General features: G+C 42.7%; 1 protein-coding gene across 4 annotated transcripts in view; it reads right to left on the bottom strand.

Moving 5' to 3' along the window:
• The window catches only part of BMPR1B (bone morphogenetic protein receptor type 1B), a 517,894-nt gene extending 504,565 nt beyond the window's left edge, over nt 1-13,329 (bottom strand). For 2 of the 4 annotated variants that reach the window (XM_019488076.2, XM_014600274.3), the window contains exon 1: nt 12,499-12,859. The gene's annotated coding sequence lies outside the window, so the exon portion shown is untranslated. The other 2 variants (XM_059722335.1, XM_014600279.3) reach the window with 2 other exon arrangements.
• Between the last annotated feature and the right edge of the window lie 3,714 nt (nt 13,330-17,043).

The raw sequence follows: 17,043 nt of genomic DNA, 5'->3' as shown, positions 1-17,043 counted from the left end.
GAAAGGGCCATGGGACAGCAGCCCCACTTACCCCAGCCCCTGCTGCAGTGGCCCCAGGAGTGGCTGATGCAAGCTTCCTGCACCCCCTGGGGCTCCACTTGTCCCCACTCACCCCAGCCCTTGGGCTATGCCATGCTGTAGTGCAGACAGCTGGCGTCTGCTGCTCCCAGGGATGCTGCAGCAGATGGAGCTGGGGTGAGTGGAGACAAGCGGAGGTCCAGGGGGCATGGGGCACAGTGCCCCCGCTCACCTCAGCCCTTGCTAAAGTGGCCCCGGGAACATCCGACGCCAGCTGCCTGCAGCTGCTGGGCTGTACTGTGCCCCAAACCCCTCAGGGCTTCGCTTGTCCCCACTCATCCCAACCCCTGCTGAAGCAGCCCTGGGAGCAGCTGACACCACCTGCCTGCACCATAGCACAGCACAGCCCAGCAGCTGCAGGCAGCTAGCATCAGCCATTCCCAGGGCCACTGCAGCAGGGGCAAGTTGCACTGCGCCCCATGCCCCCCAGGCCTCCACTTGTTCCCACTCACCCCAGCCCCTAATGCAGCAGCCCCAGGAACAGCCAACACCAGCTGCAGAGGGAACCAGTTGTCAGTGGGTGCAGGGGGGGAGGGGGGGGGCCATGCAGCTCTTGCTGCTACGTGCACCCTGTAGGGGGAAGGGAATATGCCAGACTTTTCCTGGGGGGGGGCGCACAGCAGCAAGAGCCATGCCCCCCCACCCCACACTCACTGACAGTTCCCCCCATTTTACTCCCTGCTGGAGCCCCGGGAACAGCCGACACCACGTCCCTGCATCCCTTGGGCTGCACTGCACTCCTCCTCCCACCCCTTACCTAGCCCCAGCCTCACTCCTTCCCTACCTCAATGCCATGGGAATGTATCCCTATTTGTTACCTTATAAACTGGGGTCCCTTTATGCAAATTAGATTTATGTGCAGTTTTCCAGGAACACATGTACCACAAAGCAAGGGAAACCTGTATAGGCAAAAGAACTTCTAGTATAACTGCCTTTACACTAAACATATTTTGCCATTATGACTACGTCAGCAAGTCTTTAAATGGAGGTTAGGCTAAAGTCAATGGGGGGAGCCAAGAAAGGAAAAAAGGATGCTGCGTGCCATGCCTATAGATTTTATTGTAATCCATTCATATTTTACCATCGTTAGAACATTATGCACTGCTATTGTCTTGACCTGACCACTAGTGGAATCCTCACAGAATGTGCAACAAAGAGGTGGTAGCAGTAGGTAACACTTTGTTCAAAACTCTCCATATCTCTTACATTCTAGACTTCAGCATCTGCAACTCATCCAACACCTCTCGCATACTAAACAGCTAGACTACATTCAAAACACTCCAAGGATTCATGTTGGGTATAGAAACTAACCCCTTTGGCCAGTCACACAAAGAGTTACGCATGTGTTTCAACTCTGTTACCATGAATAGCCCCTTTGAAATCAATGAAACTACTCTCACATGTGCTTGCTTTACTAGCTGTTATTTCAGTGAGTGACACTACTCATAGCAGCAAAGTCAAATACGTGGCGAAGTCTTCACATGACCAGACCCTTATTTGTAAAATCTTCTTTAGACCTTCCTGCTTTACTTAAAAAAAAACCTTCTTCAGACTCTCTCAGAATAAAGGGGTTTTTTCTTTCCCACAGAACACTAGAGCTGCAGGTAAAAAGGGCCTTCTTAACATTTTGTATACATTAACTTATTTACAGTTTTCTTCTTATGTCATATTAAACTACACTTTAATTTGTTTATTCCATAATTAGTACTATATTAGTACAGTAAAAGTTCTGTTAACCAGCACCTTACAAGCCGGCGTGCTCTATTAACTGGCATGCCAGCTTGTAAGGTAAAGTGAAACCGGAAGTGCTCACCGTGGCACTTCTGGTTTCTCCGAGCCCCCACGAACTGGGGCAAAGCAGCCTGCGCTGCCAAGCCCCCATGGCCCAGGGGCATAACAGGTTGCGTGGGGCCTGCTTCATCAGATGCTTTCTGTAAAAGAACATGCAGAGTATAAAAAACAGAGGCATCAGAATACAAAAAACAAAGGGGGAGTGCTGGGAGAGATGAGCAAATAAGCAATACACCCACAGGAACAAAAGACTCACCAAAGCCAACCCAGGTAATGGGATAAGAATCAGTACTCCCTATTTAAAATCATACTTTCTGCAGCCAACGTCCAAGCAGTGTTCATTCATTCTGTCATGTAGGGTTCTCCCAGGCTGTCCAATGTAGACAGCAGAGGCACTGAAAGCAGGTGATTGCATATATGACACTGATGGAGTTGCAAGCGAATGAACCTCAGATGTTATAATCTATTTTATTAGGTTCAGTGGTGATGTGGCCTGTATTGATGTTGGGGCACAAAAGGCATTTGGGTCCAGGTATTATCACACAGCAGCATGAGTGACTGGTGTTTCCTGAATCGGGGGGGGGGGGGGAGATACCCGCAGAAGCCGCCAACCCTGTCGGGGGTGGGGGGAGGCACCAGCCCTACCGACAGCATCAGTGTCAGCTGTCGGGGAGGAACTGGCCCCGTCAGGGGGGGCATGTGCACCCCCGTGCAACCCCTACCAGTCACCTATGCATAGCAGGCTGATAAGACTGTGGCCACTGTTGTCACGGAGAAAACAGCATACACACAGGAAGCTGAGAGACAACTTTCCAACAGTTTCACAAACTCCTTTCAAAGGACCCACATGGCACAATACCAGAAGGAACTGGGTAAACTCTTACAGGATCTACCTCCGGAAACACATGAGAGGATTGCTGGCTTCTACCTCCTAGGAGGCCAGGTCAGGCAACTTTTACTTATTACCCAAGATCCACAAACCTGGCAACCCAGGATGCCCCATTGTCTCTGGCACTGGCAGCATCACAGAGGGCGTTTCTGGTTATATGGACTCTATCTTAACACCATATGCTGCTGGAGCTGCCAGCTGTTTGAAAGACACCACAGATTTCATATAGAAACTGGCTTCCATTGACAAGCTTCCACCTAACATCATAATAGCTACCATGGATATCACATCTTTACCTTACCTTCTACTTGACTTCAAACTAACATGGCTAGCTAGGTCTCTATTTTCAAAAAAATCAGCCTCGCTATAGTCTCCCTCTTGTTCTTAGTGCCTTACAATTTAAGGTGTTTGGTGCTTAAGCGGTTATAAAAGTCTTGCAATCTCAAATGCATGGGTAGACCACTACAGACTTGTACATCCCAATAACTTTGGAGGAATGCACTTAAAGAGGCAAGATCTGAAGTTGTACCATACTGTCTTTTAAAGTTGTTCAGCAATAATAGGAATTACATGCCCAAAAGTGTTTATATAAATACATTTACATGCTACCAAGGACAGGAATGACATCAAGGTAAATACTTCAAATACATGTAGAATATTTGAAAGAACAAGAGCAGTGTGGAAAAAAGGTCAGGCACTTACCATTTTTATCTACCATCCAAAGTCATGTTACATGAACTGACAAGGTGCAAACGACATTTCAATTGTCTGCAAAGCATGAAACCCACCCTCTGTAGATAGGCAGCAAAAACACCTTATACACCAACAATTAAGCCAAATAAAGAAATAATTTAAACAGTACTTAGAAAGCTAAGTAACCAAAAATCATGATGATTTTCAGGCCTCAAGAAGGCATAATTGGTTTAAATACATTTCAGTTTAATTTTTCATCATTTCAAGGGGGGTGGAGCAGAAGTGGTGGAGGGCTCCCCCTCAACCAAGGGGTAAGCCTGTACGGTATACCAGGTATTCTGTTCAAGATGTTCCACATACCTTGTATAATAATACAAGCCAGATTTGTTGTGTTTTGTTTTAATGACAGATCAATTTCTTATGCAAACATATGCCTCTATGAAGCCTTAACAAAAAACACAAGCCTGAACAAAATCTTTAGCGTTGGCAACATTTCTTAAGCTTTGCTTAGAACTTATGTTAATTTTCTCGTATACAGCTAAATTTCACCCTAAATGTGAAGGCCCTGGTAACACCGTTGTCTACCTCTCAGAAAGGACCGACTGTTCTTTAATAATATGTTGAGCAAACTTTATTCTTTTCCAATTCTGACTTGTCAGTCTGTTGATTTTGTTATTGACTCGTACCAATAATGCCAATTTCTCATTAGAATAACAAAGCAGTATACTTCCCATTGCCAATGAGTCTGAATTGAGGTTTGAGAACCCCCTTAAGTCAAATCAGGTTACTTTGTTTGATCATCTCCTATTTTAGGATTTGTAAGATAGAGCTCAGAGTTTCATGTTGGTTTATTTTGCTGGAGGCAGAGAAAACAAATAGGAAACTTGTCATGGCATTAATTCTGCCAAAATCTGGAATTTCCAGTCTCTTGATTTCTTGCAGGGAACAGTGAGGGGTGTTGAGAGACAAATCCCACATGTCATAGTATGGAAGGACTCAAGAAATTAGCACATAACTTTAAAGGTACTCATTCTCTATGATTTTCTAACATACAAACATAGATCTGCCCGCTTCTTTGGCTGCTGTTTAAATAAAATCCAACCGTGCTATAGAATATATTATATACTATTACATCTTGTGCACTGTTAATGGATAGCTAAGATAAATTTACCCAGAAACCCAACTAGAATTCATATACGTACTACTGATGCCAAAATCCTCACTAAAAATGCTAAAAAATAGCTAAAGTAACCCCGTTTGCAAATAAGCCAAAGCAAACTTGGAACAGGAGATTAAAATCTATGGCAGAAAGGCTTCCTGCCATAAAGAACTTACTTAGTACAACCAACAGTTATACTATAATGATGGGTATCCTATAAAAAACACAGATTTATACCAAGTGAGCGCACAACCTCACAGCATAGCATAGTAGCAATGACATTCGGTTCTATGATAGGGATGTTCATTTGCTTGTTTCCTTCTCCTAAGCAGAAATAAAGCCACAATGATATATTAAAATCCAAACTTACAACACAAGGTAAAATTGTATTTCTATAACAGTCATACTGCAATGAACTCAGTGGAATTTGTTCATCAATAAGGTATTATTTCATACTGAAGGACATCCCAATATGGCAATTAAATCATTATCTAACAGCTTGAAAATATTGCCCATATTAAGAACAACAGTAAGTTTTCACACTATGATTTATATAGTCTGTTATCAGCAATATTTTGCACTTGGACAACACTCTTGATCCAAGGACCTAAAAAGGCTACACAAATAGTTAAAAGGTATATCCTATTATACAGAAAGTTCAAAGTTCAAAGAACCATACGACTCAAATCTGCATTGTCTGAATAAAGCAGCGAGTGGACTCCACATGTGCTTAAGGGTTTCCTGCATGAATCCTCCTTGTAAAATTATGCCCCAGCAGGCTTGTCTAGGGACAAAGTGAACACAGGAAGTGAATATATACTTAATGATATTTGTGTTGGCTGAAAATTAATAATTCATGCATTTCAACAGACTACCAAAGATATTTTTCTTCACTCATAAAAGTCTTTCTAGAAAAACTTGCACCTCAACTTCAGTAGACAAAACAGATAGCTAATTAACTTAAACTCAATTACTGTATATTGTTCCAACTTTTCAATACATTTGACAAAAGCAGACTTTATTTGCTTTATGCAAATCTTCCTTCATGTACACAGACAAAGCCTACAAGCAATAGATTTTGAACTAATTTAGCTAAGAAAGATTGTAAGCCACGTAACTCATCAGCTCTTGGAGGGGAAAGAAGAGTCCCCAATCCAACACGTAGCAAACATATAAAAAAGGAAATGATTTTTAAATATCTGGTTACAAACAAAACTTTATTTGTATGCTTAAGTTCCATAAATACAAATAAACTAATCCTGTTCACTCTATACAAACAATCCTACTCCAATATGCACATGAATAATAGAATGTGGGCTAAACTGTGTGTCCATGTCCAATTAAGGCACTTGAGATTAAAATTTAAAAAACTGTTGTAGTTAAGACTATAGCAGCTGTGACAAAAAATATGTACATCTATTTCTATTTGGAAAAAATATATATTAAATCTCTAATCTGGGCTTCAATCAAATTTTTGCAAGAGCAAAAGAAAGACGCAAAAAAAATTAAAAGATCTACTAAAACCAGAACTATTAAAACAGCTATTTTCAGTAAGCAAGTTAATCACAGCATTACAAACCACGCCGTCTCTCTTTATGAACCTTCATTGAGCAGAATGGGTAAAAATCAAAATGGAACTAATTTAAGTCCCAAACCTGCAAACATGTATATAGATAATTTTATTCACAAGCAGTCTCCACTGAAGTTGTAAATAATCAATGTGCTTGTAGCTTCAAGGAATAAGCTTTGACTAACCATCTTAAGAGCTCGTCACATGGCTTTTTTACAAACATATCTTAAGTGGCAGAGGCTGACTTTTTCTGTCACTTGGATTGTATTACGTGAAATTTTTAGACGTGCACTGATACATCAGTCCGATATAGGATCAGTACCGATATAAAGAAAATTGGCTGTAATCGGAAATCAGCCCGACGTGGCCAGTAATTTGGCCGATAAATGCCTGTGCGTGCACACAGCTGCAACGCAAAACACAGGCAGTGAAGAGCACAGCCTGACAGCTTGGAGAGCTGTGTGCAGCTGGTAAGTCTGTTGTGGTGGAAGGAGATGGGGGAGGGAACGGGTGTGGGAGGGGCAGATCAACACCCCCCCACGGTGAGGGAGGGAGTGGGGCAGGGGCTGGGGTAGACTCTGCCCAGCTGGGGCGGAGTAAGGCATAGGACACAGGGTTTGGGGGGGGGGGGGTGTGCCCCCTGGATCTGCGCAGGGCAACTTGGCTGCAGCTGTGGGCTGGAGCCCACGCCCCCTCTCTTCCACCACAGACTTACCAGCTGGATAGGAAATCGGATCAGTATCAGCAGATATGCCTCCTTAAAAATCGGCTATCGGTATCAGCCCCCAAAAATGTGTCAGTACACACCTAGAAATTTTTAGATCACCTACTTTTTTTGTTTGTTTCTTTAGGGAAGTGGAAATAATTGATTAGTTTATCTTTTGAGTTCTGGAAAAAGCTAACAAAATTTAAGAGTTATCACTATCTTTTCAATACTAGCTACAAACAAGTCACTTCAGTATACTGCTTTTGATTTTATATTATGCAAGTTTAGAGGTATTCTTTTATGCCATATGCCCACCAAAGGATTAGGGAAAACAGTGGCAATTACAAACTTAATTAAAAAAAAAAAAAAAAAAAAAGAAAATTGAAATGAATGCAATAAAAACCAACAACAACAAAAACTACCCAAACAAAATGCCCCAACTCATCCCCAGGTCATACTACAAGTCTTTTATTAATAAAATATACTCTTACTGTGCATTGTCTTGAGCAATTGAGGGGAAAATAAATATTTTCCATAAACAGGGCACCTTTTGAATTATTTTCTCAGTGAGAGAAAATCATTGCAATCATTAGGCCTTATACAAAACTGCCGAACACTAACCTTATGATGAAACACTCCCTTTGTTGCATAGACTAATAAAATAAATAATTGCTACTACAAGTTAATCAGAAGCAAAAAGACATTTAAGAAAAAGAACAAAGATAACCGTACATTCTGTTACTCCTTCAGAAGGAACATATGCATCAACATATGACAATCCCAAGGCTAGAAATGCAAGAAAATGAAGTTCTCCTTGTTGAAAATATTAACAATTAAATAATTTATTTTAGGACATGCCAAAAAATTGGGGTGGGGGTGGAAAATTACCTTATGTTCAGGTTTTGGGGCTGGCAGGTCATTAATTGACAGTGAAAAAGTTAACTGAATTGGAATTTACATATGATGCTTGGCTACACTTTCAAAAGAAAATGTTGCTGATATATATATATATCCATTACTCAATTCATTTGCAGCATATCATGGCTATGCCTTGCAAGTCACTATATCATATGTATTTAATGGACAAAGTTTTCTCCGGTTAGTGCTTTAGATGCAATAGCCAACAAACAGTTAACAAGGGTCTGTTCTGATTCTCTATAGCCTTTGTATTTAAGAAGTACCCAGCACTACAGTACCTCATAACTTCTGGCATCAACAAAATTAGTGGGCTGTGGTTGCAGAATCTAAGAGCAAAGAAAACTAATGGATTTTCAGGCTTTTGACTTCTACATTGACTACAAATCAGATTTGTTCAAAGAAAGAATAATTGTGGAAACCCGAGGTGCCATTTTTATAAGCCCTTTCCTGACTATAACCACAATTTCACCCATGTCTTGGTCTCTTTACACATGTGAATAGTTCCCTTGACTTCAGCAGGACTAATAATGTGAAAAGGGAACAGAATTTGAACCTTTTTAACTATGGAATGCATTTAAGTTTAATGTATTAACTCTAATAATTTGAATACATCACTTAACTTCTCTTGGAGTTGCTATTTCATATTACCAGGGTGGAAACTCAACAGGACAAGAACAAGAAAGGCTAATTTTTATTTAAAATACTAAAGCAAGGTTATAATAAGAAAAAAAAGTCTCAAAGGAGGCATCCCATAGAGACACAAGTACCTATTTCGTAAGAACTAAATCTCACATTTTTTTAAATGGTTATATAGCTACATTAATTTAATGGAGTTACATGGATACAAGATCAAATTCAGACCACCTGGCACTATACATCAAGGGATTTTAATGGTATTGAGTTAGCACTAGCACAAATCTCAAGTAGTTTATGAATCCCAGAAAAGTTTAGCACACCAGGGAGAGCTTGTGTCTTCTGAAGAAAGTGTGAATTCAGAGTGTTGAACTACAAAAGGTATTATTCTAATTGTTCCTTTTCAAGAAGCAACAAGATTAAATATTTATAGTTGGAGTCAAATGTAAACTGGAAAAAAAAATCATGATGAATATACGCACTTACAGATTTTAGAATTAAGAAGAGAAGTCATGGTTTCTATATTCTGAACACAAAGCAGTATTCAATTTAAGTATTTTCTTGAATTATTCCATGAGTCCAATAATTTCTCAAGGGGCACTTCTACACATGCCTATTAAAGCGCAGCAGCAAGTTTCAGAGCTCATCACTCCAGAGTTTATTGCTGCACATGCACCCAGGATCACAGTACGTTGAGCCAGGGCAAAGTAGCCTTGGCTGCCAGTCCAGGACTGCTCCCCCTGGCTCAATGTGCTGCAGAGGGTCTGACTGGGGCACAAGGGTGCTTCAGCACAGGGCTACCCAGCAGGCAGCCCCCACACTGAAGCACCCTCATGCATAGGCAGTGACTTCATTTTTTTGCCAGTGGGTACTTTTTTTTTTCCCCTTTGCATTCCTGTGCTGAGCCCCAGACATACCCAGAAGAGGCAATGACTTACTTCAGCCTGGCTCACCTGACAGCTCATGGGTGCTGAGCAGCCACTGTTTTTTTCCATGGGTGCTAGAGCCCCAGAGCATCCACAGAATCAGCACCTATGCCCTCATACCCCAGCCAGCCAGGCCAGCGCCTACACATGTGCTGCTGCTGAGTTATTTACTCCACAGCAGAATAGTACTTGTATTTATTTACAAGTATAAATTATAAATTAGTTTACTCCAGCCAAATAGGGGCACACATGTAGACATCAAGACATTTACTGTGCAGCTAATTAGTCTTCTACAAAGTAAATGTCTCTTGTAGACATGCCCAGGGAAGCCTAAACTGTAGTGTTTAGGCAGTGGACTAAACACTACAGTTACCAAAAGAAAGGAAAAGCAGAAATCACTCATAAAAAAAAGGGGGGGGGGCCTTAAATAGATTACGAAGAGTAATTGATTATCCCATAGACATTTCTAAATAACTTAATGAACTAATGTAATTTCAAACAGAAATGCATGAAAGATCAGAAGTAAACATGCCCCAGTGTTTATTATTTTTCAAAAAGTCTTGTTTCCATTAACAGCGTTTTCTTATTTAAAAAAAAATAGAACATAGTTTACAACAGCTCCAGTACGTAAACCTATTGCATCTCACCTGAGTTCAGGAGAACTAAGACAGTGGATACAAGACTTGTATGTATAAGGGAGATATGAGAGGATATTGAGAGCGGGGCACCTAATTCCTTTGTAAAAATCTTAAACTCTTTCATCTTTTGGTATATTTCTCCTCATACAACCAGAGAGCTATCTAGTAGAAAGAGTACAGTGCTTCTCGTCAGGGCCAAGAGTGCTTTGGAACTCACGCTAGGAGAGAAATAAGGTTGCACATGTGAAATCTAGACTGGCTTAACTACGCAATGGCTTCCAGACAGTTGTGTCAGAGTTTTGCTTATCAGGGCCAAAATATTTAAGTTATTTCAGACAATACAAACATAGTAGCTTATCTATATAAAAAGGAGCTACTGTATTAGGAGGTCAATGTGTTTCAGACTCAGCTCTAAATGTGTTACTATTAGATCACTATCATTCATTTCTGTCAGCAGTCCATATTATAGCCAAAGAAAACTACATTTCAGATGCTCTTTCCACAGTCACAAATATAGGAGGCGTATTTTATGGACATGTGGTAAAACAAGATTCTCACACTCGCAGCCAGGTATGAAACATGCTCAAATCTGGTGACTACTTTGCATGCAACTTATGCAAACATCGCATGCATACTTTATAGCAAGTTGCTTGTAAATAGCCCCCTCTGAACTCAAAGTAACTACTCACATGTAGAAATGTAGCAACTTGCAAGCCAAGGCCTAAATTTCTCTCAGCTGAGTGAATATGGAATAGGAGCATTCTGGCCCCAACCCAGTACAACACCTAAGCAGATGCTTAACTAATTATACAAATAAACCAATTACACTGAACTTTATCTGTTCCTGTTCTTAAAGTTGGGCATACACTTCCCTGGCTTCGAGCCAAAACACTCAGTCCATTGTATGATGTACTTACTGTCCCACGCAAGGAACTCCAAGCACATCTAGCGGGGAACTACAAGTGTTGGAAGGAGCAACCCAGAAGTCAAACCGTAAATTCCTGATATGCCCATGGCTTCCACAGATGAGAATCAGGAGGAGCATGACTGACTGAGGTCAATGGAGTTAAAAGAATGGAGAAAGCAGGATTCCTTGTTTTAAAACAACTACAAAGGTTTTAATAATAAATTCTAAATACAATTATAGTAAACCACATAACACTAACTGCATTATACAATACTAATGACAAAAAGATTATACTAATTTATGATCCATTTCATCAGGCTTTTAAGTTGATTAGCTGCAACCTATGAATAGGCCTTTTTCCCCACCAGGAATTCAACAAAATCTACTATTGTAAACTATGAATCCACTGGTAGACTGGCTGAGGGTGTATGAGGTGAGAGGCAGGGAGGAAGGGAGGAGAAAGAGAAAGTGTACTGGTAAACAAACAGGAGAGCACTGCCTAAAAAGACAGAGAAAAACTACTTTTTCCATAAAGTCACAATTCTCCTGGCTGATATGGGCAAAATGACATTTTGATTTAAACGCACATTTTAATGTCATTAAGAATTCATCAACAGCTTTTGACACATGAGTAATGAGATGATATCATCATGTAACAGGTGACCACAAAGAAAGGTCTAAACAGCTTATCAAATTAGACAAATAACACACTGTATCAAATTTTCTAGGATTAAGTTACACTTAAAAAAAAGTTATAAGAACTATTTGTACTAGAGCATGTCTAAAGTCGTGGAAAAGTTACTTTTCAGAAAATTAAGTGCACTTTACCTGTCAAAACAACCCCACTATATGGACAGACTAAAAAAAAAGCAAGCAGTTGCTTTGAATAATTTTACAATCAACCTGAAGAAAAGCACTAGCAGCTACAATCCAGTGCCCTCGCTCAACATCTCTATAGCAAATGTTTCTAAAGAAGGAGAAGGATACTTTTTAAAAGCAAAATTAACAGACAACAGTGTGACCCCCGAAAACACTGAATGGTGCAAAATGCAGCAGGAACAGCACGGGAGCAAGCCTGTGGAGGCTCAAAGGGCACGGGATGTTATTCCAGACGGTCCCTTTCTTTCTAAATAATGAAGGGCAAGTAGGCTCTTAGAGTCCACCTGTGTCGGGAGCAAAATTAAGGCATACACTATGCATCGGGGCTTGATTTGAAGAAGGGCAGTTTAGGGTGGCTGCGGGAGGGTCCAGGAAGCGGCTCAAATTCACCCCTAAGTGCCGGCCTGATCGCAGATGAGGGGAGTTGCTCGCTGCAAGGCGCCGCATGCCCCCGGCCCCGCCGACCCCGCGCGCAGGGGCCAGGACAGGTGCGAGGGGGTTCGGGCAGGGGCGGTGCCCGGGGTGGGGACGCGCCGGGGCTCCCTCCCTCTCTCCATCCCAGCCCTCGGCTCCTCTGTGCCCCGCACGGGCCCCGGCCCCGCTCCCTGCAGAGCCCCGCCAGGACCCGCCGCGTCGCCCCCCCACTCAGTGCGGAGAAACGTCCCGGCTTCCGCCGCAGCACGCGCGCCCCGGGCCCGGCCCCGCGCTCACCCCCGGCCCGGCCGCGCCGCCTCTCTTCTCCTGCCGCCGACTGAGCCGGAGCCAGAAAGTCCCGGGCTTCACCTCCTCCCAGCGCAGCCCAGCAGCTCCACCAGTTGAGTGCTGCTGCCGCTAAGCCATGCCAGGGCCCAGCGCCGCCTCCTGCGCGCAGGCGACTCGCCGCGCATCCATGAGCTTCCCCGGCCCCGTGTCCGCTGTGGGGGAGAGAGGGGGATGCTGAAAAACAAACCCCCGCTTCGCCCCCGCTGCCGCTCAGCAAGCGAGCCGCCAGCGCCGCCGCCAACCCATTCCCAAGCTGCCGCAGCAAAGCCTCAGCCCAGGTCCCCCAGCCCGAGAGCCTCGAGGAGAGGTGGAGCAAAAGGGGCCGCCTGCGCCGGGGAAGAGCCGAGACCCCCCGGCAGCGGCACGGGGGGGGGCTGCAAACACCAGCCCGCTAACCCGGGAGGTCAGCCGCCTGCCTGGGCTGCAAAGTGCAGGGCAGCAGGGCTCCGGCACTCGGGTCCTTGCCGGGGTGAGTGCGGTTAGGCGCGCAAACGTGATTCACAAGTTAAATCCAAGGTGTGAAAAAGCCGCCTACCTTGTTACGGGCTTCCTGAGCGATTTGCAACCGAGGAACTGCTCTGTTACTTTCCTGCAGTTCAAAAAAGGAGTGCAAGCTTAGGGCTGGGGGGTGCCTACCGTCTACAAAGGTTGAGAACCCCTGGGTGCAGCCGCACAGTGCCGCAGCAAGAGGGGCGATGAGCAGGGCGACCAAAGCGAAGGGGCACCAGCAGGCGCTGCCCAGTCGGGCTGGGATGGAGGCAGAGTGGCTCTTGGGGGTGGGGCAGGCATGTGCCCGCTGGATCTGCGCGCAGGAAGAGCTGCTGCTGCTGCGGGCTTTGCCCTGAGCAACCAAGTTTGGCACCACAGCACTGCCTCTACAAGATGCTTACTGTGCATTAGCCTAATAAACACTGCATGCTAGCATGTCAGCAAAAAACCATGCTCATAGCCTATTGTGCCGTATTAGACTAATGCACAGCAAGCATCAGTAAATAACAGCACACAGGTGCTACTGTGCATAACTTCAGGTACTGCGCATTTAGTCAGTACTTTATTAAGGAAGTACTAAATTAAATGCATAGTATGTAAGGTGCACCCACTGTCAGAGTATATACTGCCTCCTCTCTGCTGTAATGCCTTACTGTTATTTGGACTGAAATAACACCTAGAGGCCAAGAACCCACAGTGCGACTGTATAACATGACAAAGCCTTCTAAGTTTTTTTTTTACTATCCCATTTTTTTCTATTACCCATTTAGGAAAATGACTAATGCTGTCAAAAGTTCCATTTAGCCTTTGAGACACTGCAATGGAGTGAAGGCCAAAAGCAAGAACAGAAATGGTATGTCAGACAGGGAGAGATTACAAAGAGCAATAATAATAGCAGCAGCAGCAACAAACAACAGTAATTTATTTCCCTTTAAAGTCACATGTGCTGTTATAGTCCTCCTGAAAAACAGAGACTCATTTGATTTTTCTTTCCATTTAGCCAAAATATTTTGTCATTTGCAGGAGAGAAACAAACTGCCTCAATATTATGGGATCTGCATACACATGGGTGTTTCCAAAAGTAATGGCAATTTTTTTAATAAAACCATAGTGTGTGCAATGAGTGAGACATGACAGCAGCAGGGAACGCTGATGGCAGCACTGCCAAACGCCCGCATCATTTGTGACTGAGTAGGGAAGTGTTGTGGTCCAGTAAGTGATCATTACATGCAAAGTGGTATTCTTTCAATATTGCTGTTACTTTCTGAAACACACACGCATACAAACAGACACATGAGTGGGCAAACCAGTTTTGAAAAACAAAAAGAACCTCCTGCACCTGACCTGTCACCCATTTCCAGGGCTGAACCTGTCTCTACGTTCCTGAAACAGTTGATTTGTTTGTTTTCTCTTTTACATGAACCTTTGCGCTTCGGGACTGTAGTTGGAACCAGAAATGCTGAAATTAATGCAAGGAAAGCTGGAAATCTTGCAAAAAAAGCTAATTCGTGTTCTCCAACTCACTTTTGTGATTCTGTGTTCATGATTACCCCATATACATCTCAAATTTTAAAATGTGGCATTGACTTTGCTAGCCAAACAACTAGATCATCTCTCACAAACCTGCAGTCCCCACATCAGTGGAGGTACTTCACTCACTCCTATTGGCATACTCCTCAGTTTTCCCATCCGCCCACACACTGGACACAAAGGAAGCAAGGCAATGACCAAAAGGAGTGGAGCAGATATGCCATTATAGGCAATACATGAAAAACTCTTCCATGCTGCAAAAAGCATGGGAGACTTTAATCAGGGAGAAGAGAGAGAAGAGAAAACAGAGAGAGAGGAAGAAAAAAGATGGGGGGGGGAGAATAGACATGGAATGGAAAAAGAGATGTAGGAAGATACAGAAAGGAACTAAGAGGAAAGACTGACATAAAGGGAAATACTCGAGACTGAGAAGAGGGAGAACGATATACTGCAATGTAGCACTGTGAGAGTTGGTTCTCCTTGAGCTATATAGGTAATTAGATGTCTGCATGACAACTGGCAGGTAAAAATCAAGGATTTTGCATTGAAATAGGTTAAATATAATAGTCCTAATGAAATTGTGCAAGCCCCTCCCCTTACCTTTTTTTTAAATTTTTTTTTTTTGGTGAACATTTATGACGCTTATCCGCTGAAAATATAGGACTAATCTCCTTAGGAAAGGAGACCAATTGGTTTGACCTGCAGAACTGCTATGAATCAGCAGCCACAGACACTATTCATTACCAATTTGAGCTATAAGAAAGGAGGATGACAGGGTTTTTTTTCCCCTCATTAGATTTTCTGACTAGTCTTTTCTGAGGGGATTACTTCAGACATCATTCACTGACTCCCAATTATAACAGACCTCATTATAACAACACTTATAAAAACACTCAAATTCTCAGCTAACACTGGCAATGTTATTATGAAGCAGAAGTATATTTGACAAGGCATTGTTTGGGGTGGTCAGCTATACCAGCAGCAGATAGCAATTATCTAAATCTTCTATCACTGCTAGGGTAAACAGACAAAACCACAAACATGTTCTAGACTCATGGCAAAGTTCTCAGCATGCTCTCACCTCCATGACCTCAGAGTGTTGAGGTCCACACTGATCCTCCTTCAGTTCCTTCAGATACTGTGTATGTTAGTGTAGGAGTTTCCAGTAATCACCAGGGATCCTAGTTTTCCATGAGAAAAAAGCAAAAAAAACTGTTTAAACCCCCCCCACAAAAATCTGTGGTTTTTTGCAACCTACTAAAAATGCAGCGACATCCCACGGATTGTGCCACCATTCCTGCTTTCTTATTTTTGCTGCAGTATTTGCATCTTGCTCACTGTAGAATGCCTCCATGCTTTTCGGTAAGTTACAGAAAGAGGTGGATTCTGCATTTTTCTATGGTGAACAAAAAGCTAGGATCCTTAGTAATCACATATGAATAAACCTTCCATAGGGGACAAAAATATTGTGGAATCTCTTCCTTTTTAGCCCATGCTTACAAATGTCAACATAATAATCATTTTTGCAGAAGCTAATGATAGTATTTTTCCCATTCTTTCAACTGAAGAGGTAAATGTTTTGAGGTGCCTGGAAGATTTTAAAATAATGGCGTGATGGCATCTGAACCCCTATCAGGAGTTGAGCAAGGCAAGCACCATGCTGGCTTAGTGGATGGGCTCCCTGAAAACCGGTGTAGGGCTGTACCACCCAGCTAACAGGCTGATGGCTCCTGGTCTAAATTCACAAGGTGCAGGACCATGGAGTACTATGCCACATCGCAGTTAACAAGGCCCCACCATGCAGCCAGCTTTAGGTTGCAAAGCAGGGCTACCCTGCTACACTTTCAATTTAAGGTAGGATGGAAACATATTTTGTATAACATTTTTGTAGCGGGTTTCTTGTTTTGTCATGCTATTAATTCCCTGAACATGCTATTCATTCCCTGAAGGGTTACTATTTATGACTTGATTAACAGGTTCATCACATCCTAAGCATAACATCTGCCAAGGCCCTGAGACTTGCACATTTCATACAAATATGCTTGTTCTTCTGTAGCCTTACTTACTTCATAATAGGAAGTAAGGCTGTACAGCCAATTTATTCATTTATTCTCAGCTCCGAAATGGGGATGTTGCTTTTATCTTGCTTTGCTAGCAAAGTAGAATTTAATTCTGCTGTGAATTAAAAAAAAATCATCATAATACGCTCTGGTTTTTCTTTTGTAGGGCAGGACCATGCTCTATTACAATGTTACAAAACATGTTTCATGGCTGTCTTAATGATTCTAAAACATGGTTTCATCCCATCTTTAACAGTCAATACCAAGTTGTATTTGCTTCTTTTAACCATACTGAAATGAACACCAAAATGTGTTCTTTAGCCACCCTACCCTGCCTTCTATCTGCAAAACAGATTTGGAGTACTGCCATAGCAAAGTTATCTGAAACAGTGCATTTTGCTGTTTAGACCAGCTG

Source organism: Alligator mississippiensis, chromosome 2, assembly GCF_030867095.1.
Source record: "Alligator mississippiensis isolate rAllMis1 chromosome 2, rAllMis1, whole genome shotgun sequence".
NCBI lineage: Eukaryota > Metazoa > Chordata > Crocodylia > Alligatoridae > Alligator > Alligator mississippiensis.
Note: the sequence above shows the minus strand (reverse complement) of the source record. Positions and strands in the feature narration are given on the sequence as shown.